Source organism: Xenia sp. Carnegie-2017, unplaced genomic scaffold (genome assembly GCF_021976095.1).
Source record: "Xenia sp. Carnegie-2017 unplaced genomic scaffold, XeniaSp_v1 HiC_scaffold_23, whole genome shotgun sequence".
Classification (NCBI taxonomy): domain Eukaryota; kingdom Metazoa; phylum Cnidaria; class Anthozoa; order Malacalcyonacea; family Xeniidae; genus Xenia; species Xenia sp. Carnegie-2017.
The window spans coordinates 230199-254364 of record NW_025813486.1 but is presented as its reverse complement, the minus strand read 5'-3'; the positions used below and the strand labels follow the sequence as shown (position 1 = coordinate 254364).

Here is a 24166-nt window from a genome sequence, read left to right as displayed (position 1 = left end):
TGTTGTAAATTTTCATTCTTAGTGGACCTGTTGTCAGCATTATTTGCTAACTTTTTCATTCACAAATTTTACTGAACTTCGGGAATAAACTGTGTATCGAACATAGATCAAGGTCAATGGCAGAAAAGAAGGGTTTCTGAGAGGGGTCTTTATAAAAAGAGAGGGGATTCCGATTCCGAGAGGGTCTTTTGAATAAAGGGAGGGTTTCTGAGAGGGTCTTTATGAAAAGAAGAGAGGTTCAGACAGGGATCTTTATGAATGAAAGAGTTCCGAGGAGGTCTTTACAGATAAAGCGCACCGCGATTTTAAAATGATGAAAAGCTTTTCTGTTTAATGATAGCATCAAGACAGAAATATTCAGTTGTTCCTCATGTAATGTAAGTTGTAAAGGGTTTGTAATATAAGAGGTTCCCCTAGTGTTCTCCATTTTACCCTGAAGGAACAGAACTTTTACATAGGTGGTTGACAAGTTGCCCGACCAGCACAGGAGAGCGTAAATTGAAACCATTTTCTCAAATGCCAAAGTTCAGCCAACTATTTACCGCTCCGCAATAAGACCACGCTCACAACAGCATTACTTTTTAGTTGGATAAGGGTTTTCAAACGAGAAGGGAGGAAAATTTTTTTAAAGGCACTGACTGCCTTATCCCGATTTGATGAAAATCTTTTCATGTTAAGCAGATTGTGTAGCGGTAAAATATTATCATATTTGATAGTTTTACTTTGGCGTTCACGGCAAACCACAAAGTCATGATCATGACTTGCGGTTTGAGTTTCGGGTTTTAACGGGAAGGGCCCTTCTTGCGGTGATATACATTGATCAAACATTGAAAAATGTTGAGACTTTATAATCGAAGATCAAAAAACGCTTTGTTTTGCGGCTTTTCAAAACAAAAAGCAAATCACCAGACGCAGAAAGCAAAATGGTTCAAGATAATTTCCACCTAAATATCAATATTTACTAAAATATTTGCTGAGTTAGGATAATAAATTATTAAAACAGGAGGAAGGAAGCAAAACAGTAAAACGAGTACTTAGATCAATCAAGTGTCAAACGAGATGATATCACTTTATCCATCCGTCTTCCACTGTGTATATTTGAAAAATTTTTTTCTACAATATTGCAAAATGACGTTTACGATTGTTAATAAATCATTTTGCAACTTGAGAGAAATTAGTCTTCTTTCAACAAACAAAATCATGCGTTTGAAAGATGTCCCCAGATAAATATTATATTTTCACAACTATATTATCTATTTGTACAAAAAGAAAATGTAATTAAGTATAATACATAAAAGCCATTTTTGAAGGGTCTTCCTCACAAAAGAAATTTATCCTTGACAGTAGCCCTGCCGAAGAGTATTTTGAAAAAGACAGCTTTCTTAAGAAACAAGTGTGCATAACTTATATTTAACTCGAAATGCATGCTGGGTCATCCAGCTCGCTCTCTGACGTCATAAGATAAATACAGCGGCTTACTCAGGTATGTACAACGATACAAGGCAATATATAATTCTCACCTCAGGAGATGTTCGCGCTAATATTAAAGTTCGCACGTTTCAAAGAGCTACATGATTAACACACATAATGCTCGAATATTACTATCTTTATGAAGGTACATTGAAGAAAATCACACTGATATATAAACCGTATCAAGTTAGGTTTTGAACAAATCTTCAATGCTTAAAAGGTAAGAATAAAAGTTATCAGATTGATCGAAATATCTTTGTTTTGTAGTAAATTTTTCCTTTGTTAGACTTTGCCAGCTGCGCGGGAATTAAATTCGCCAGGGCCTCTCAGTTTCCATAAAATGTTCATTAAAAAACACAAATACTAAGAATCAGATTTTTTTCCCGTTTCTCGTACTTCACGACTCTAGGTTTTATCCATGTGTAATTTCTTGGGTAATGACAACAAAAACCAAGAGATTACAAATGTCGTCAACATGAACACAATAATAATTTTAGTCGTGTTTTAAAAATAATCGTTATCTTGATGAAACTCGGTTGCACAACAACGAAGAAATTTCAGCTCAGCTCAACCGCTATTGAGGAGCTAAAATCGTGGGAGTGTGATAGCAGATAAAATAGAGTTTTATCAATAAGAATCGCGAAGGTAAAGTAATATGGTCGACCAAATGCATGATTCTGCTCGCAATGGAATAAATATTCGCAAAGTGAGATTCTATAAAATACACACAACACTATCATAAAAATTAACATCCTAAAGCGCAAGAACTTTCCAAGCGCTGTAAACTCCTTCGTGCAAACAACAGAAACGCTTTAGGGATGTTTGTTATCTTTGAAATCTCGAGCAAATTTTCAATTAATCACATCCAAAAATATATGAAATGTAATTATAATCGATATGATGACGTCAACGGCATTGCGAGATTGAATACAACACAGCTTGCGTTGCAAGTGTAAATCTTGTCTTGATTATTTCATAGCGAAGCAAACGCATTTCGCCTTATCTAATTCGAACAAAAACTATTTAAATATATTACATATACCATCATGTTTTGACTAGAAGTCTGAATATTTAATTACGACGTAAATATAATTCACGACGGATTTTTCAAGATTCTTAAAACCTCCCGTTAAGTGTTTGAGTAAATGATACCGAGGGAGCCGTCTTGCTAGCTACGTTATAACGTCAAGTGCTAAAATTCAGCAATATTTTACTCGGTTTCAAAAACATTAAACCGATGAAGTTTTTTGCGATGATTTTGTATAACATTGATTGATAATGTTAAACGAGCATATATTTATGTAGGATGAACAAATAACAGCGGTAAACTGACAGATTCTCGAAATGCGCGCAAAATTAACAATGTGGAAAATTGTGATCCTTCAATGTACATTATTACTCCTAATGATTTGCCTGCACGCGGGAGGAGAAACCCTGGATAAGCTGTGCAATAAGGACCGTCAACTCACCGTCAAATATTGGGATCATGGTCCATATATCACACGTACGTGATTCCGTAACGGGAATCTTCCCAAGCTTTCTCGATGACATGGTGGGACATTGCTGCAAAGGAGCTCAAGTCAAGTACCAGCAAACTAGCGGACCAGCGGATTTCTACAAGACTATAAAGGAAATGAAATTGACCAAGTATGTAAGAATCACGGATTGAGCAAAATCGACAAAATTATCGACAATATTGTCTTGAAAAGCGTGAACAACCACAACGTATATAGTATATAGAATAAGTAGCTCTGAGAAGATCATTTGCAACTCAAAATCAAGATAAACTAAATGACACTAGTTATGTATTTCCAGAGCAGTTCCTGGAACGTTAATATATTTAGTTGTGCCAGACTGATTTCTTTTGAAAGTGAATTGCTATAATCCACAAGTGAATCGCTTTCAAAAGAAACCAATAAGGCACAACTGCATAATTGAGCATATGTATTATGTACCCACCCAATCCCCACATCCATACACACAGCCACACTACACAGCCACACTACACACCCACAGCCACACCTACACAGCCACACCAATCAACGTGGTGGGATGGCTCTGTCGTATTGTCGTATTACGTCTAAATTTTTCAACCAGCAGCATTGTTATGATAGTAATTTCGATTTAAAATGAGCCACAATAATACCTCTCATTTTCTCCTAGTATCCCACACTATCCCACACTATCCCACACTATCCCACATCATGAGAAAATAAGATTTATGTAATACATAATACCGGACCAAAAAATCGCCTAATTTTGCAGATCCATTGTCGACACAGTTCTCTAATGAATACTTTTTACGCTTCTTACCTTTCCCCTGACGTGAACATTTCTGTAATAAAATTTTCTAGATCTTCACTTTCATTTGACATGGTGTTGCCTGTTTACGTTGAAAGTTTTGGCAAAGAATCATTCGAAAATTTAACATTCGTAGCTATGACTGAATCACTTGGTATGGCCGTGTTGAAACATAGTAACGTCTCAAGGGGAAAACTCATGGTCTCTCTTCTACAATCGTGGCCAGTTTTGATTTTTATTCTACTCATTGCCTCACTTGCGGGAATTCTTATTTGGATAGTGGTAAGTATTTCCAGTGGTGGGGGGCTCTCTTGACGAAGCTGAAGCCATGAAATTATGAAAAATTACCCATTTCAAAGGTAGAAGGGGGCTCCTCCCCCCCACCTCTACAGCACTGAGTATTTCCTGAAGGTATAGCCCGCATCTTCCTTAACAGTAGTGATCTCGTCCACAAATTCAAAGCCAGAACTCAAGAGCTCCGCGTTTTTGAGTCTTAGTTCGTTTAAAGTAATTCTATCTTATTCTCATGAGACAAAACAAGGGAGGCAGGGATTTTATGGTTTAGTGTATGTACAGAAGAGGATTATGGGTATACAGGTAAAAGAATGCCAGTTTAGAATTGCAGTAAGAGGGTCTAGTAAAGAGATGATGTATGGAATCTAGTAAAAAATATGAAGATTAGTTTAAGATGAGCATATACAATAGAAATTAGACTAAAATAGATAGAGGCCAGATGATTTGTTGGGGCAAACCCACTTAGATAAGAATACAAAGGTGAGAAGTTCTATCAGTGTTCAACACCATCCTACAAACATCCCCTGGTGAGCCCATGGTTTAAAAAGAATTATGAAATGGTCAAAGAACTCTAAATCAACAGATTACAGACTCAGACAAAGGATGTCTTATGGCTTAAACTATACAACATGACTAAATGTTTACTCTGGTATACAAAGTTTCATGTTCAAGTCACATGTTTTTCACATGCATATTAAGTCACATGTTTTTCACATGCATATTAAGTCACATGTTTTTACTGTGCATATTAAAATTACATGTTTTCCAAAATAAATGGTCATGTTTTCAACAAATTACAGACTAGACAAGGATCTTTCACATGCAACTAAGTCACATGTTTTCACATACCATGATGTTAAGTCACATTTTCACATGCTTATTAAGTCTCATGTTTTCATGCATATTAAGTCACATGTTTTCATGCATATTAAGTCACATGTTTTTCACATGCATACTAAGTCACATGTTTTCACATGCATATTAAGTCACATGTTTTCACATGCATACTAAGTCACATGTTTTCACATGCATATTAAGTCACATGTTTTTCACATGCATATTAAGTCACATGTTTTCACATGCATATTAAGTCACATGTTTTCACATGCATATTAAGTCACATGTTTTCACATGCATATTAAATCACATGTTTTTCACATGCAACTGTGTTAGAATTGTTGTTCTGAGTCTTTGTTGATGCTTTCGAAAAAAATCCAAATACAATAGACTAAAATGTGCAAGGGCTCTTTCTACCTGAAAACCCCAGAAACAACACAATAGTTTCAAGATTTATGTCATATATACTTTCAGGAAAGAAAATCCAACCCAAAGTTTGCAGAATTATTCCCACAAGGTGCATTTGATGGTTTCTGGTGGGCTTTGTTAGTATGACATCTGTAGGGTAAGCACATGCTTTACAAAATTCCTTCAAAGTTTATCTAAAAGCAAGCTCTAACTATTAAGATCAAGTCTGTCTTTGTTTTTTCTCACTCATCTGAGAGAACAAAATGTTCAGCAGAAAATTAGATGTCTGCTTTTCTTGATTCTTAATCACTAAATAATCTTATCTTTGCATAAATTAGCCATTATCTTTTACAGTTATGGAGACAAGTATCCAAAGACGATAGTTGGCAAGTTACTTGGTTCTTGCTGGTTGGTTTTAGGAATGCTATTTGTCACCATGTTTATAGAATTTTAACTACAACATTAATGAACTTATTTATGGAAGGCATTTGATATTCAGAATGAAATGGTAAGCCTAAAGTCATAAAACTCTCTTTAGAAGATAATTTATAAAAAATAAACAAAATTTTCAATTAAGTTACGTCACAACAACTACCAATATAATATAGCCTACATAGACATTAAATTTCAATTGAAGCTTCTACTCTGTACTATACTCAACAACTCTATGTAAATTTTACTCTTTCTTTATTACTAAAAAGTCGCAGTTGTGAACGTGGCTCACTGGTTAGGCATTGAACATCATGCAACATGTAAAGGTATAACTTAAACATTGAGATTTACCCATTGAGAACACAAATCATGTAAGGTAATTAAACATTGAGATTTACCATTGAGAACACAAATCATGTAAAGGTAAAACTTAAACATTGGGATTTACCCATTGAGAACACAAATCATGTAAAGGTAAAACTTAAACATTGAATTTACATTGAGAACACAAATCATGTAAGGTAAAACCATTGAATTTACATTGAGAACACAAATCATGTAAAGGTAAAACTTAAACATTGAGATTTCCATTGAGAACACAAATGTAAAGGTAAAACAAACATTGAGATTTACCATTGAGAACACAAATGATATTAAACATAACGCAAATTGCGTTGACTGTATATAGTACATGTTGAATGACATGAATAATCAAACTTTACCATAAATTCAACTCTTTAACGACAGTCCACAGTCGACATCCTACAGCCTGAGCCTAAACTTTCCTCTTCTGTTCATAATAATACTTTTCTCGACGTTCCAGGGTCTTACTGACATAAAATTACATGCCACGTACCGAATTTGGTTTTAATTTTTTTTCGAGTAGCCTCGTTAAAATCCTTCGACAAACAAATATTATGCCGAAAAGTTTGATTATTTCTACAAGTGGTGAAAGTATTATCGACGGCCATGTTGAAAATTTGGCTCGAAAAATTTATCGCATAATTGACTGTGATTGGTCAATGTTGACAACGATTTTCTACCAATCAGAACAATTATCTAGAATGGTGGTGGAAAACTTGCTAACTTCAACATCAAAATCAACCAAACCACTACCCAGTACAAAGATTCTATTTGACCATAAATTCTATTACGTCTAAGAGTAACAATTTTCTAATTTTGAAACAAATAGCAAGCTCACATCGTAAACTTTTCCCAAGGTTTATCCAACTTTCCAAAGCCTTTTTGCTTTGTTTTGATGAGCACATATACAACTCACTTTGCTAGGGGTAATCACAATTTCAAAACAAGTCAGGGTTGCTAGCTTGTTATTGAAAAACTAATTTCAAAATTAACTTTAGCTATGAAAAAACAGGAAGAGTTATACGAACTGTTGATCAACTATAAAGTGGACGCGGCTTTGGTTGACATAAACAGTTTGAAAGAAGCGGCGGGTGACTTACAAAGGAACTACAAAATTAAAGTCACTGGAATTCTACCAAAAGAGACATTCTACGGACTTGTGCTTAGCAGAAGAACAGAAAGTTTAGCTAAATGCTTTCGAAGATACATTGAAATCAACGAGCTAGCTATATTCAGAAAGATGTCGCAGTTTAGTGGAAAGCAAAAGGTAGCCATATAAAATTGAGATCAATTGTAATCTAAACAAAGTTACTCTACACAGTAAACTCCACCAAAACGTAATCTTTCGGCTAACGCTTAACCGAATCCCAATAATTTACCGATGCAAAAAAATATCATTGGTCACAACGTTCGAATAGGTTGAACTGCGATTGAACTGTGAATATTTTAAATTTATCGATATGGTGAAAATTTTCTTTCGTGAAACTCTTTGACATCGAATTAAGTTGTGCTGCTGTTGGTTGTGCACTTTAAATCGCTTGTTTCAGCCTTTGTGGATCTTTGATGAATTACAATCGACTTGTTAACATCACAGTTGAAACTTTACATGCATCAGGCGTTTGAATCGAAATATTTTTACGTTGTTCTTAGACTTACCTTATTGTACAAAAATAAAATTTTTTCCCAATTTTCTTTACAGAACAAACTTGATCCAGCAGAAGATTATTTTGGAAGTGGCGGAATCTTTAGTATATGTGTGTACTCTATGTTGGCAAGTCTGGCATTATTCTGTGTTGTTGGTTGTCTTTGGGAGTTGTGTAAACGAAAACACTCAACGCTTATGAAAGAAGGCAACGGTAAGCGCATTAGAAATGATGATTGTATAATAAGAGAACGGGTTGAACAACTTAGGTCGAATAAGCAACAGAGAACAATAACAATCTTTACACTAACTAACGTAAGATAACGTCAAGGTAGTGATGAATGTACAATGAAGAACTCTTTACACCAACTAAAATATATAAGAAATAAGATAACGTGTAACGTGTTTCAGTGTAGGTAGTGATGAATGTACAACAGAGAACGAGAACAGTCTTTACACCAACTAAAATATATAGAAATAAGATAACGTATGTCAGTGTAGGTAGAAATGAATGAACAACAGAGAACGAAACAGTCTTTACACTAACTAAAATATATAAGAAATAAGATAACGTGTGTCAGTGTAGGTAGTGATGAATGAACAACAGAGAACAACAAAAGTTTTTACACTAACTAAAACACATAACTAAGATGGATTTCAAAATAGCAAATACCATGGTGAATGGTGATAATAAAAATGTAATACTTCTTAAAAGAACTGTTTTAACCAGAACACTAACCCAACAATTCAAAGGAACCGTTATTTACAGCTAGAAAGAGACACTATGCATTTCGGCAGACTACTCGACAGGTGTCAACGTCTGCTAAATGAGAAACTCCAAATCATGCTATATTTATAACGTTACAAAAGGTCAATGTCATCCCTACTTTTAGAGATGACACTTAACGGTTCCTTTGAATTGTTGGGTTAGTGTTTTGTTAAAACAGTTCTAAGAACAACATTGTTATTATCACCATTCACCATGGTATTTGCTATTTTGAAATCCATCTTTAAGTTTGTCACCACGACAAAGTCTCTGTTTCACAACTAAGATAACAAGACTGAAGATGTTCGACCATTGTAAGAAAGACTGAACAATAATATTTAATACTGTTTTAATAAATATATACTTTGCAGATGAGTACTACAGCAAAAATGGTTCAATTAGTGGATGCACAAAACTTGGAACAATGGACACATCATTGGAAACGTTACCAAGTAAAGAACAATACCATCTTAAAGACTCATTTGAAGCAATAAACCAGTTATATTCAAGACAAACTAACGTCTGATAGACAGACGTGTCAATGACAAGTTAAAATACAACAAACAAAGATACTATACGTGAATTTTGATGACATTATAACGTTTTTCAGTTGACTCCAGTTTTTCAATGAAATGTAAATAGTCGACAGTTCAGAACCTGAGTGTGTAAACTCATTTGACAAGATCTTGTAAAAGACTTGCGTAAATGGTCGAATTGCATGGTTGTGAGACTAAACCTCTGGTTGGCTGTAAGCCACAGGCTAAATTCAGGAAAAAACTACAACTTTAATTGGGTGGTGGACGGGGGGGGGTATATACTCATATATTCAACTCTGTCCTACTGATTTCTTTTGTTGGCGATTTTAATTTCAAAAGAAGTCAGCTAGGCAGAGCTGAATACATGAATATATACCTCCAATTAACGCCCTGGGTAAAATATAAAAAAGCTTTAAATATAAATGTTGACATTATATTATAATTTCAATCTATTATGCTATCTTTTCTTTACTATTGTTCGAAGGCAGCACGGCGAATTAATTAATTACACTCATCAATAAATTACATGTATGGTGAATGCATAATATACGGGACATTATACGCTGAGCTATAAATCCCAACTGAATAGATGATGTTTTACAAGCATATCTTGAACGCTGTCCTTCAAAGGTTTACTCACCTAAAAAGAAATTTAATTTTGTTTTAAAACATTTTTATCTGTATTCTTTACTGTTACTTTTAGTTTAATTTTTAATTTTTGTAGTGTAAAACTGTTCTCGTTCTCTGTTGTTCATTCATCACTACCAACAAAAGCCAAGACTACAGTACAATCTATTTTAAATTAAAGCTTACACTTACGCTGGCATCCTGTTTTCCAAAATATTCATGAGATCATAAAATGAAAAAAACGTTAGATTTAAAATATCGTTGCCTGAAAACAAATCAGAGAGTAAAAGTAGCTACCGCCTTTCTGATCCAAAATTTCCCAGTCAATGTTCAGACTGAACGCGAACAATGCCAATACTCTGGGAGAAAAGAAAACAGAAAGTTTTGTAGCTATGGTATTGTTTGACGACTACAAGCAGTAGCAGGGATTTTAGTAAGACGTGAAATAATTTTGGTAAATAATAAAACGATGTAATATTTATCATTTGGTAAATTAACTTGAATATTTTCGATATATTATCATTTGAATGAGTGCGATAATAAAAATTATTAGATTTAGTTAAGAATTACCTTAATTCACATTTTATTTGCACCCATCCAGGACTTCGTATGAAGGACCATGGATAATACCTGCAATGAAAACATCCAAAGTAATTTATTGATTTGAGATTCTTCAACACAAGAAAGAGTTTACATGTTTGTAAGTAGTGATCGTCAGAGTCAAATATGAGAGGATGACTACCGCTAAGTTAGTGAAACGTCAGTCAACAACAACAAAACAGTCCTTCTCAGGACTATACCAACCTGGACGATCTACATCTACAAACATGTAACGATACTCCCGGGTTCAAACCATTTACTTTACAAGAAAGAGTTCAGTCATGCGCAATTGGAAACATTCAAAACTTTCATGACAAAATATTACTTTTGCATTTTAAAGTACATAAACATAAAATGTTCTTGGAAACTAAATTTTAAGCATTTATTATACATTATTTGGGCATACTTCGAGGAATAAATATCACCAAAATTAACAGTAATAATTTTTTAAAAAAATGATATATAGAAAGACTTGCTTGAACAGAACTGACGATTATTGAAGGAAGTGAATGTCTCAGAAACAGAGCTATTATGAATGTCTCAGAAACAGAGCTATTATGAATGTCTCAGAAACAGAGCTATTATGAATGTCAGAAACAGAGCTATTATGAAGAAATAATTTGAATAACTTCTTGGAAAAAGGGAGGCCACAATAAAGAGTTTATGTAACAGTTTCTAAATTAAATCAAAAGTAGTCAGGAGTAAAAATACGTTGGAAATTTGAAAGGAAATATACAATATATGACTAGAGGGTGTTACAATTCTGCGTAATAGCCCCCTTTTCACTTTCGTGTTAGCCCCTTTTCCCTTTCGTGTTAGCCCCCTTTTCACTTTTGTTAGCCCCCCTGTTCCCTTTCCACATACCATCTGCAAACAATCGACTCTGATGAACACAAGGATTCATAAATGAAGACATTGTTCACTAAAATAAACAAAGGCAATATGTATAACAGGGGAAAGATGCACAAAGGTGAACCTCCATACAAGCCTCGGTTCAAAACCCTACAGTAATTTGTGTTTGATGGAACACGTCATCAATGATGGAATTCATTCATGGTATAAGAGCGAAAGAATGGAACAAAACACGAAAAAGCGACATCTTTAACTTAAAAGCAGCAAAATTTTATTCAAACTACGTAAAGATGCCACCCTTACGCAATCATCGTTTGACACTGTATTCCATGTTCAACAATATTCAACAATTGCAAACTTACTTTAATCCATAACAAATCAACGATCTCAGCTGCAAAGAAAAAAGTTGAATAGCAAAAAATGATATTATGCGATGACAGCAGTCGGTTCACATATTTTGTTCGTGCTATGTACATTTCAGTTCATTCACATTATTCATTTCTTGAGAAATCTGTTGCTTTTACATTACAGAAAAATTTGCCCAGCAAGACAAAATTTTCATAAAAATTCTGTACTCTAGTCTGAAACTACCTTAATGCTCTAAATGGTTTCAGTTCAGTAGAAAAAATATAAAATTACCGATTTGGATCGATCGTGACTAAAACACCACACGAATACATACGAGTACATGAGTGACATACGAGTGACATACGGTACGAAAATGCAAGTACATGCGACTGACATACGAGTACATACGACTGACATACGACTACATACTGGTCACAAGTATTTAGTTCAGTATCAAAATATAAAATTACATGAGATTCGGATCATTCAAGTACAGACATTTCTGTCTTTGAAACAATTTATCTTTGGTAGATTACGGAAAACGGACATTTCGACACAAATTTTTTTTTGGATGGTGGCTTTTCCCGTCAAGCTGAACAGAGATTGTGAAATCCACATCAAACAAAAAAATTAAAAGAACTTTAAAGTCTTACCTTCACATCCATTTGAGTTTTAGCGCTATCGTGAGTCATATTAATTGATTGAACAGCCTGAAAAGCAAAATAAAATTCATTTCTGAGTTCTACAGTAATACAGTACGTATAGAGTTCAGAGCAAATCCTTAACAACTTTGCTATGATAAAGGGAATGGAGCAGGGGATAACTTTCACTTCAATATGTTACAGTCACATCAATTTTTGTCGCCAGCAAACAAAGTGAAAATAATTTCATAAAACCGGAAAAAACATTTCCTTGGGTAAAAGGAAAAGGACTGGACGTTCCCTACGTAAAAAGGCGAAAAAGCGTTTTCAACAAAGACTTTTAAAATAGGCTTCGATGTATAACTCTCATGATGGGAAGTCAATATTCAACTTACTCTGTACAAAATTTCCTCAGGTGAAAGAACTTTACCATCTTCATCAAGTCGGAATGTCTTACATAAAACTAAGCGCGAGTAAACAGACTGGAAATCTTTTTCCACTTGATGAGCACTTGCCTGAAGAGTAATTTGAAAATTTGCGAGTTTTATAGAATTGTTTTATGTGTTAAACTATTCGTGATTCGGCAATAAATTCGGATTGTACCTGAAATATTTATGATTTTAAGGGCTGTTTACATGATCCCGGCTAACCGAGTTTCAGTGAGGCGTGAAATGATTTCGAGGTATTGATAGGAGGGAAAACTTCAAGTTTCTAAATTACAACTGTTTGTTAAATGCCGCAATTCATTCCTGTTGTAATTCTCAAATTAGTCCAAATTGGTTATTGTAATTTAAAAGTTTTGCGTAGTTATTAAATCAGAACAATGTGAAATTGCTCGAGAAGATTTATCTGATGTTAAGTATTGAATAGTTTCCATTTGCCAAAATCATTTAACGCTTGGCTGAATCCCGGCTACCCGGGCTCATGTAATCAGCCCCTTATTGTGGAACTAATAACAAAGTTAAGTATTAGCGAACAACGATATTTGCAATAACAAGTTCAGAATATCACTTAATCTGACATGCGTCATATCTACTTAATTATGCATGCAATGCTATGTCTTTTCGTTTGATGTTCATATCTTAACATTATGTCCCAGAAATGAGTTTAGTAAGATCACACGTTTTGAAAGGGAAATATTACGGAGAGGCGTGTATTATAGATAGGCGCTTGATGAAGACACTAGAGTTGAGTATACCACAAGATAAAATGATATAAAACAATCGTGTACCTCTTCAATGAATAACCAAGGATGGTAGGAACCGCCAAGAAACGATTGTCGTTTCATTCCGTGTTCAAAATATTTTTTCAAAGCCGGACAAAGACTACCACGAACCAGGTCAGTCACGGTTTCGGAAACAGAATCATCACCGGCGCTAGAATACTAAATATAAAGAAAACTTTGTGTTGTCAAGTCTTGAAATTTTAAATGGCGCGCTTTATAGACAATCTCTGTATACTTCATGTTATACAACTATTACGTCGCGAGATACACTTGTTACTCAACATAAGGATAATGTTATACAACTAGACAGGGGTAAATTAGGACTCAAGACATTAGATTACTCTGATGAAAACAATAGACTGGAGTATACAAAGACTAAAGTTTTAATATCAGATCTCCTGATGAAGATACTAGACAGGTGAAAATTAGGACTCAAGCTAAAACATCAGATCAGTCTGATGAAGACAATAGACTGGAGTAGACAAAGACTAAATTTTAAAGACATTAAACAGAACTATATATACTCAGGGTGTTTGATGTACAATACATGCAACAAATTTTCAACGACAACTCGCAAAGTAATAGTTTGTAGGTCGTCGTTGTTATTTGTACGATACAACATCAACATTACGGTCATAAAATTTCAATCAAGAAACAAAAGAAAATTAAAATAGTCAAAGTACGTAGTAAAATCACAAAGGTTTTAAAGGCTCATACTTCTTTGCTACGCTCGTCGAGAATTTCAACAAACTTTGCAGGAAACCAACCTATGAGACAAACGATGCAACGTAAACAACAGCGTATGAATTGATGATTCGACAGTAAAGGCGCTTTCTTTATATAAACCAAACTACGATTAGCTAGCGTCACAAAATTTTGCACAAGAAGGGTGGGGCACAAGCTTAATTTAAAACATTTCTGAGGGAGAGCACCAGTTTGAAGACAATTTCTGCTGGAGGGGCACCAGTTTAAAGATAATGTCTGAGGGAGGGTAACAAGTTTAGGAGACAATTTCTGAGAAGACACAAGTTTAAAGACATTTCTGAGGGAGGCACAAGTCTAAGACAATTTCTGAGGGAGGGGCACAAGTTTAAAGACAATTTCTGAGGGAGAGGCACAAGTTTAAAGACAATTTCTGAGGGAGGGGCACCAGTTTAAAGATAATTTTTGAGGGAGGGGCACAAGTTTAAAGACAATTTCTGAGGGAGAGGCACAAGTTTAAAGACAATTTCTGAGGGAGGGGCACCAGTTTAAAGATAATTTTTGAGGGAGGGCACAAGTTTAGAACAATTTCTGAGGGGGGGCACAAGTTTAAAGACAATTTCTGAGGGAGGGGCACAAGTTTAAAGACAATTTCCGAGGGAGGGGAACCAGTTTAAAGACGATTCCTGCAGAAGACACCAGCCTAAAGACATTTCTGAGGAAGGAGGGAAGGAAAATTTCTGCTACGTACGCTGAATGCAAAAGCGACTTTTTCTCAGAAACATTCAAAAATAAACTCACCACGTCAAAATAAACTGCACCACCACTAACCACGTCATTAAAATAAAAACAAGAAAAGCATTCAAAAATAAACTCACCACGTAAACCATTTAACTCACCAACCCAACAATGTTCATCTTTTTGAGAAATGATCTAAAGCAGGAAAATTGATGAAATTAGTATTGATTATCAACTTATCCTTAAATAAAGGAAGCACTAGACACATGATGACGTACAGTGATGATGTCATTCTTTCTGAATCCTCTCGTCGTCATCATGGCTCAAAGTCCAACAACGCCTTTGCTCGACGTCGACGATTTCTATTGATGAAGATTTAATACGATCACGAAATCCATATGATAAGATTTAATACGATCTGAAATCATATAAGATTTAATACGATCATGAAATCCATATAGTAAGATTTAATACGATCACGAAATCCATATAGTAAGATTTAATACGATCACGAAATCCATATAGTAAGATTTAATACGATCATGAAATCCATATTAAGATCTAATACGATCACGATAATCCATATTGATTTATTATCATCAATCCATATAAGATTTAATACGATCACGAAATCCATATAATAAGATTTAATACAATCACAAAATCCATGGGATAAATTTAATAGATTATAAAATCTGACTGATAAATTTAATAAGATCCCCATCCAATTGATAAAATTCACGCTTAAACCGTCCAATTACCAATACTTCAGTGAATCCTATGGCTTTTGTACATATGAAAGACGTTTGAAAGAAATACTTTATTTTAAGTACAAATAATTTTAACTCTTACTTTGCAACGTTTACAAAATTTTCATAATCATGAGCATGACTTTCGACGGAATAATCAACCTGCAAACCCTATGAAACAATGATTTTATTAAACAAAGACATAAAATAAATCCACACATATGTAATTTCTGTGACCATCTGTAACAGCTAAATGACAGGATTGGGATAGATAAACAAGAATAAAAACTTATCTTTCAGCATTTCATAATGGATAAGCATAGACATAGCGTGTTACTTGCACAATATACGTAATGGATAAGAATGGATATAGGACGTTCTTTGATTTATATACGTAATGGATAAGCATGGATATATGATGTACTTTGCATCAAATGCGTAATGGATAATCATGGATATAGGACTTCTCTAAGATCTATATAATTAATGGATAAAAGCATGGATATAGGACGTTCTTTGATTTATATACGTAAAAGGATAAGCATGGATATAGGACGTTCTTTGATTTATATACGTAATGGATAAGCATGGATATATGATGTACCTTTCTAGCATCAAATGCATCAAAATGACGCGTAATCTGTGAAATTGCTTCTCTAAGATCTGCCAAAATTTCTTTAATAAAAAGCATACCTAACGTGATAGCTTTAGAACTGTTAGACACAACGATTAATAGGACTGGAAACTAATGAAGCACATGACTTTACACTAAATTTGAGTATTTTAAGCAAAACATAGTTTGAAGTAAAACTTTTCATACAAGAAAGTGAACAGAGTTTAACATTTTATGAAAAATTATTACAAAGAAAAACCTATTTGTCTGAACAGATTCAAGAGGTTAGTCTCCAACACATGAAATTCTTACCTGTTTGTCGAATGTTTTTGCTTTGGCCAAGCTATTCTTGTTTGCCCCTGAAAAACATTGACAATAAAACAGTTTTATAACAAGAAAGTAAAGTAATATGACACATTATTGAAAACTTTTAGTCATACCCGTGTTTTACTGTATTTGTCGAATTGAAATAATACCACCACCATCGACGTAAATACTCAAAAAACTGTTTAGCTCAACACTCTCCCAACTCTTATTACATTTATCCCTGGATGTCCCACTTACCCATAAGATACCCCAACCAGGATGAACTTTCCATTCGAACAATGTGTCTGCGATGTATTTTCTAAAATATATACATTTCAAGAGAAATGAAAGGATTTAGCCAAAAGATCCGAACGTTGTCAACAATTAAATTTATTGTTTACAATGCTTGATAATTGTCAATAATTATTGAAATTGCTACTTTTAAACACATAACGAGCTAGCTGCACAATATACAATAACTTTATTAGATTAAAAAGCATTGGGGTCATATATGCAAATTTTTACTAGATTTCGTCTACTTATCTTAGACTCTCCCACCTGCTTTATACAGCAGCAAACTTCATAACAGTGTTTATGCTTATCAAACTGAATGTGATTAAAAAAATCTTCATACATGGTCACACTGATTACAAGTTACAACGTGCAGATCGACTGAAAGTAAACTCTTCAAATTTCACTTCCTCTTCAATTTTCAAATTCCACGATAAGTTCGAAAGTTAGCTTTGCGGTTTCGCTACGCTATATGACTGTTTGCCAAATTATCCCTAGGTGTCCCAAAGCCCCAAACCATCCCTACGTGTCCCAAAGTGTTTTCCAAATTATTCCTCGGTGTCCTACTTTTATCCCCGAACGAGAACCATCAAGTCCAGTTAATGTGCCCAAGTCTGCCATTAAGAACGCCAAATGCTTACGATGTGCCTCCAGTATAACATCGGTCAGGGAACCAGAAGCCTTCGCATCTACATGAGGTAAAAGAATTAAAGTTCATTATAATTTAATATAACATCCAGTATATAATTGCAACTCACCTGAAATAGTTCATTTGTATCGGTGATCTCCCCCGGAATATCAGACAGTGCGTTGAATATTTGTGCTGAATTTTCTTGTGAAATAATGTAGTCTTCCTGTAATGATTTAATTTGAAATAATTTTTAATACTTAAGTATAGTTTAAGGGTTAAAGTGAAAATGAAGCAAGGAGAAATGAAAAGATGTTTTGAACAAAAAAATATCAATGAATCTTCAAAAAATCACACCTCATACCCTATGATATACCTCCGCGCCCCCCTTTCCAATGGTAGACACACGTATCAAAATACGATCTTCAAAAATCACACCTCATACCCTATGATATACCTCCGCGCCCCCCTTTCCAATGGTAGACACACGTATCAAAAATACGATCTTCAAAAAATCACACCTCATACCCTATGATATACCTCCGCGCCCCCAATCTGGTAGGCACGTATCAAAAATACGAGATCAATGTAGAATAGTGGCAATATAAAAGAGTAAAGATGCTCTTGGGTATTTGTAAATCTTATTTGAGAAATACTGAACGACTAATTATAAAGACAGAAGGTTGTCGAGTGAATACAAACCATTTTCCGTCTAATCAAAGGAAAGCTTGAATATGACATGCAACATGCAGATACAAAGTTGTAGAGAAAAATTTCTAACGTTATCGTGGATATTACGAGTGCAACAAAGTGTTGATGAGTTTGATATGCATTTGTCAAAACAAGCTTAAGAAGACAAAGAGCATGCCAAAAATGTGTGATTGAAAATTTGCTAAGCACATCTGCAAGCACCAATTTTTGAGCTCGCACCGTCACAAATTGATTGAGAATAAATCTGAGCATGCGTAGTCAACTCCACCAACTCTGTAAGTTCATGGTCATGGCAAAGACTAACTGTATGTACTAGTCGCTCAGTCACATATTTTCAGATAAATCATCTGCGCATGCGCAGTCGGTTCGAGCGTGCACAGTCGACTTGACCAGCTGCCCAAGTTCATGGTCATGGCAACGACCAACTGCATCTACTAGCACCGATTTTGAAGTAAATATCATGATTGGTAGCAATTTAATAGAAAAATCATCTGCGCATGCGCTTGAGCATGCGCAGTACACTTGACAAGCTGTTTGTAGTCAGGGCAACTACCAACTGTACCTACTTGCATTACTTTTGGGCTAAATCACTCACTTAGTCGCAAATTGTTAAAGAAATCTTCTGGGTATGCGCAGTAGTGACTTCATTAATACCAAAACTTTCGTAAGCCTATGAGTATTTGTATATATATATATAAAGTCAATACTAGGTATAGTAGATGTCAACTAGCAGTGGAAGCTGGGTGCGATTAGGTATGCAGTGGCTTTAGGGGCCAGAGTCAATCGCAACCGCACTCTCCTGCGTACCCCGAGAGCAGCCTATCGCAGGTGATCTCAGGGTCTGATGGGCGGAAGCTTGCTACGTATTGGCATCCGTGGGATAGCATGGAGGGCCGAAATCTCACCGAAACGTTAACATGCGGCGTTCTAGTGCCTTACGCTTAAGATGGTATCGGGAAGCATGGACCGAAAACGGGGTTTTGCTTTTTGAATTTTCTTTTTCTTTATCTTAAGAGTTGTTCTCATAAAATAAATCAAATAATGTTTCAATTATCTTCTTCTGACACTTATAATTTAAGACAACCTTAAACATCTTTACAATCATTACAAAAAGGTCATTAGCGCGACAACATGCCAGTATTCAAGCTTTCCTTCGATCGTTGTGCTTTTTCTAACGTAAAATAGTAAATATTTATTGTTATGCCTTTATAAATAATCGTTCTGAATAACTAGAATCAGACTCACAAATGCCCCAAAACTCAAAAGCATCTCCTAACTATTTCATTCATACTAGTCTAAACAATACTATCTCCGACTATTTGATTGTGTTTTTGATTGAATTTTCGACACGTGTCTGATACCGTCGGAAAGGTGGATTGACTCTCAATGCTAACCTTCATTTTCACCATTCCGAGTGTTATACGAAAGAGTACGACGGAGCCTTCGTAGAAAAACTGATCCCAAATCCTCAAGAGAACCTAGTGTGAAAAAACGCAACCATATCAACAGTTTCTTTCAATAATCATATGCTATAATAAAAATGCAAAACAATTCAAACGGGAGTAAACAAATAAAGTAAATGGTTTGAACCCAAAGAGTATCTTTACATGTTTCTAGATGTAAATCGTCCATGTTGGTAAAGTCCTGAGAAGGACTGTTGATGTTGATGTTAACTGACGTTTCGACAACCTTGGCGGTTGACTCTGAAGATGACTACAGCTAAAGGAAATCTCAGTCAACATCAACACGAACAGTCCTTCTCATGTCTCTGAACCTGGACGATCTACATCCACAAAATTTTTAAGTAAACAAACAGTTTAAAATTAAAAAGACATTGATCATGAAGTGCAGCAAGCAAAAGGCTTTATTCTTAGCAAGTAAAAGATATGCCTTAAATGTGTTAAAATCCATATTTTTCATTTCGTTTGTGTGTTTGCAAATCCTATCTTCACTGCTCCACTACGACGTTCTCCCTGAGCGCCTTGCAGGCAAAAGAAACCCTAAAATATCCCACCTTCATTTCCACAAAACTCCTCAGCGCCTTGCAGGCAAAAGAAACCCTAAAATATCCACCTTCATTTCCATAACACTCCTCAGCGCTTGCACAAAAGAAACCTAATATATTCCACCTTCATTTACAACTCCCTCAGCGCCTTGCAGGCAAAAGAAACTAAAATATCCCACCTTCATTTCCACGACACTCGCAAACAATGTAATAAACCAATGTAGCGTTATAAGCGATAGTTCTGTAAAATAAAAAAATATTCAGAAAACATTCAAAAACAAAATAGTCTATTTCTTAACAATTTGTTTAAGTAATGTTACTGTGTCTCATAGACATTCCACGTAATATTTCACAATATTCATTAAACATATATTATATAATATTTTAATAGAAACTAAAAGAATAGAACATGCATAAATGAATAGACCCCCCTTCCAATTATCAATCCACCACTGCCCTGCATGCCTCCCGATAGGACATACAGTCGTAATAAAATGAAGGGTTTGAACCCAATAGTATCCATGTATATTTGTAGATGTTGATCGTCCAGGTTAGTAAAGTCTTGAGAGGACTGTTGAAAATACAACCGCAAACGATATCAAAACGTTTATCAACACTTACACCAAAACGCCTCGCAGTACTGTACAAAACCATGATAATCAACATCTATAAAAATGTGCAGTCGTATGTCGCCATTATATATAGTTAGCATCTAACCTATGTCATGTTCTTTTTAACGATTCATCCAGTTTTGGTGATAACTGACTATGAGTTGTCTTAATACTCTTTGATCAGCCTGCAAAACAATTGAAACTTCTTCTTCGTTCTACGTTTCATGCAACAAACACGTGTACATTGAGACTTGACAGTTTCACAATTAGTGACGTATTCAGCTCTCAAATTTGGTCATGTTATGTTAATTTTTCAGTGTTCACTTACTGAAAAAACAATAGATTTCTAAAGAAATGAATGATGCCAATGTTCTAAAGTTTACATAGCAGGACAAAAACTTGCAAGCTGTCTACGCCACTGTTCACAATCATTTATGCAAAAAAAAAAACTCCATGGTTTGAATGATAAATATTTTCAAGAAAACTAAAGTTAGTTACTCTCAGTGGACATTTTTATTATGTCTTGTTCTTCACGATACTCTGACAAAGACAAAATTCTGCATTTCAGTAGTAAATTTAACCTAAATTATCTACTAACGTCGGTCATGTCACAGCGTCATGCAGTTGACACGTGATTACATATGTATGAGTTAGATGAACAAACCTGAACTCCAATTAGTGTACTTGAATAATATGAAGGGGGAACAAGATCTTCGATGATCGTACACATTAACCAAAATGTGTCTTCTTCTTCAATAAACAGTAATAAATTCGCTACAATCTACAAAGAAATTTTACAATAGGTCCAATGTTTTGAGATCAGATTACTTCCTATAAGAACTTTTGTTTCAACATCAGATCATTCCTGATGAAGACATTAGACAAAGTATATAAGGACTCAAGAACAACATTAGATTACTGATGAAGACACTAGACTGGAGTATATAAGAACTCAAGTTTCAACATCAGATCACTCCTGATGAAGATACTAGACAGGAGTATATAAGAACTCAAGTTTCAACATCAGATCACTCCTGATGAAGACACTAGACAGGAGTATATAAGAACTCAAGTTTCAACATTAGATCACTCCTGATGAAGACACTAGACTGGAGTATATAAGAACTCAAGTTTCAACATCAGATCACTTCTGACAAAGACATTAAAGGACATAAGAACTGGAGAATATGGACTTAAATTTCAAAACTTATGCATGCAAAACTAACCATGCCCATTCCTGACAATAGCCAACATCAGGATAAAGCCACGAGACCCTTCAATATCCTGAGCCTTGTTCCTGTGCTGGTCAAAGTTGAGAAACATGCATTGCTTGGCAGCGTTCTCAACAAATCCTTTAATTTAGCGAGAGTGGCTGAACAATCACTTCCTGGCTTTGACAATTTGCTAAAAGATCACAATTCATGATGAATATAAATTTTACAAGTCTTTAGATGTAAATCTTAAAGGTAAAGTGCAGTCCCTAAAAGGGTCAGTATTGACTGATGTTTCAAAATTCTTAAGGGAAGTCATGGTCAGACCGTGGTTACAGGTAAGAAACTAAAGTGACTTAGGTTATCAAAATGCAGTCAATATCAACACCAATCTTCGGCAATCAAGTCCACTTAAATAATATTTCCATGAAATGACAGCTCAGAAAATGAATTAAAAGGAGAATGTAATTTCAAACCTTGTATGTGAAGTCCATGGATTGTTTTATGTAGTGCTCCAGATATCCTCATCCAAATCTGTGAATAAAAATAATCTTGCAGAAAGTTCAACATGACACAAAAATATATTTAAGTCATATGATGTCAACACGGTGGTGCATGCTATGTGGGATACCAGTCAACTTACAGGTATCGCATGCTATGTGGGATACCAGTCAACTTACAGGTGGTGCATGCTATGTGGGATACCAGTCAACTTACAGGTGGTCGCATGCTATGTGGGATACCAGTCAACTTACAGGTGGTCGCATGCTATGTGGGATACCAGTCAACTTACAGGTGATGCATGCTATGTGGGATACCAGTCAACTTACTGGTGGTTGCATGCTATGTGGGATACCAGTCAACTTACAGGTGGTGCATGCTATGTGGGATACCAGTTGAAACAGAAAAAAATCATGCTATGTGGGATACCAGTCAACACAGGTGGTGCGCATTACTATGTGGGATATCAGTCAACTTACGGGTGGTTGCATGCTATGTGGGATACCAGTCAACTTACGGGTGGTATGCTTGTAGAAGGATACAGATCAACTTACAGGTGGTCGATGCTATGTGGGATACCAGTAATCCAACTTACGGGTGGTCGCATGCTCAATGGGACTCAGTCAACTTTTACAGGTGGTCGGCATTTGTATTGGGATACCAGTCAACTTACCGGTTTGGTATGCTATGTGGGATATCAGTCAACTTACAGATGCATGGCGGATACCGAGTCAACTTACAGGTAATCGCATACTATGTGGGATACCAGAGATCAACTACGGGTGATGCATGCCTATGTGGGATACCAGTCAACTTGGGTGGTGCAAAATGCTATGTGGGATACCAGTTCAACTACGGGTGGAATTGCATGCCATGTGGGATATCAGTCAACTTTGGTGGTGCATGCTATGTGGGATATCAGTCAACTTACAGGTGGTCGCATGCTATGTGGGATATCAGTCAACTTACAGGTGGTCGCATGCTATGTGGGATACCAGTCAACTTACGGGTGGTCGCATGCTATGTGGGATACCAGCATGAACAAGTTCTCTTAATTTCTCGCTTCTTGCAAAGATCGGAGACACCTAGTTGACAAGAAAAAAATCATTTTCTAAGTAAGTGATGCAATAAGGTGAAAAAAGTTGCACCACCCCCCATGATTCAACTATAAAATCTCCCCCCCCAAAAAAAAATCCCTCTTTTGTACATATTCAAGAAAATGGTTAGTTCAACTAGTTTGAAACATGCAAAATTAGTGATAAAGGAATTATTAAATGTAGAATGTTTATAAGAGGGTGCATGCAGGTTGATGTTGATGCATAACTCCTAATTGACTATAGCAACTCCCCACCTCCCAAAAAAATTAAAAATAGTTTGCATATAGTAGGATTTTATTTGGGATATCATCATTGGCTAGAAGATAAAATGCACTATGACTAAGACTTATATTAAGAATGCAACTTAGTAATTGACAACTCAAAGCTCAAGAAAACATTTTCTAGCTCAACATTTTGAAAAATCAGCACACCCTAATTAGCATTGAACACATGAACATGAATTACTTGACATACCTTATCCCAGGTGAGTTCACCAAGATCCTGGTTTTGAGTAAACTCAAGATGAGCCTGCCATTTAAGTTTGTGATTTGGATTTTCATCCGTAGCAAAATGATTTGACTCCAATGGAGCATTTTCACCTGTGGTTAAAGACATTTCAAATTAAATCACAAAATATATGTAAGTTTAGTTGTAAATTGTG

The 24166-nt window shown here is 35.3% G+C and overlaps 3 protein-coding genes and 2 long non-coding RNA genes across 5 annotated transcripts in view; 2 read left to right on the top strand and 3 right to left on the bottom strand.

Annotated features, from left to right (window-relative positions):
- LOC124448906 (cyclin-F-like) overlaps positions 1-24166 on the bottom strand; it is an 88981-nt gene that overhangs the window by 25911 nt on the left and 38904 nt on the right. The gene's annotated exons all lie outside the window — the stretch shown is intronic.
- The window catches only part of LOC124448908, a 75818-nt gene that overhangs the window by 43859 nt on the left and 7793 nt on the right, over positions 1-24166 (top strand). The window lies entirely within an intron of this gene.
- The window catches only part of LOC124448907 (ribokinase-like), a 97652-nt gene that overhangs the window by 70092 nt on the left and 3394 nt on the right, over positions 1-24166 (bottom strand). The gene's annotated exons all lie outside the window — the stretch shown is intronic.
- On the top strand, positions 2983-4237 carry LOC124448917. Its single transcript, XR_006949322.1, has 2 exons — positions 2983-3117; positions 3825-4237. It is a non-coding gene; the product is annotated as an uncharacterized LOC124448917 (long non-coding RNA).
- Positions 11491-13408, bottom strand: LOC124448919. The gene is made up of 3 exons (XR_006949323.1): positions 13349-13408; positions 12130-12186; positions 11491-11519 (listed from the first exon to the last, which is right to left on the bottom strand). It is a non-coding gene; the product is annotated as an uncharacterized LOC124448919 (long non-coding RNA).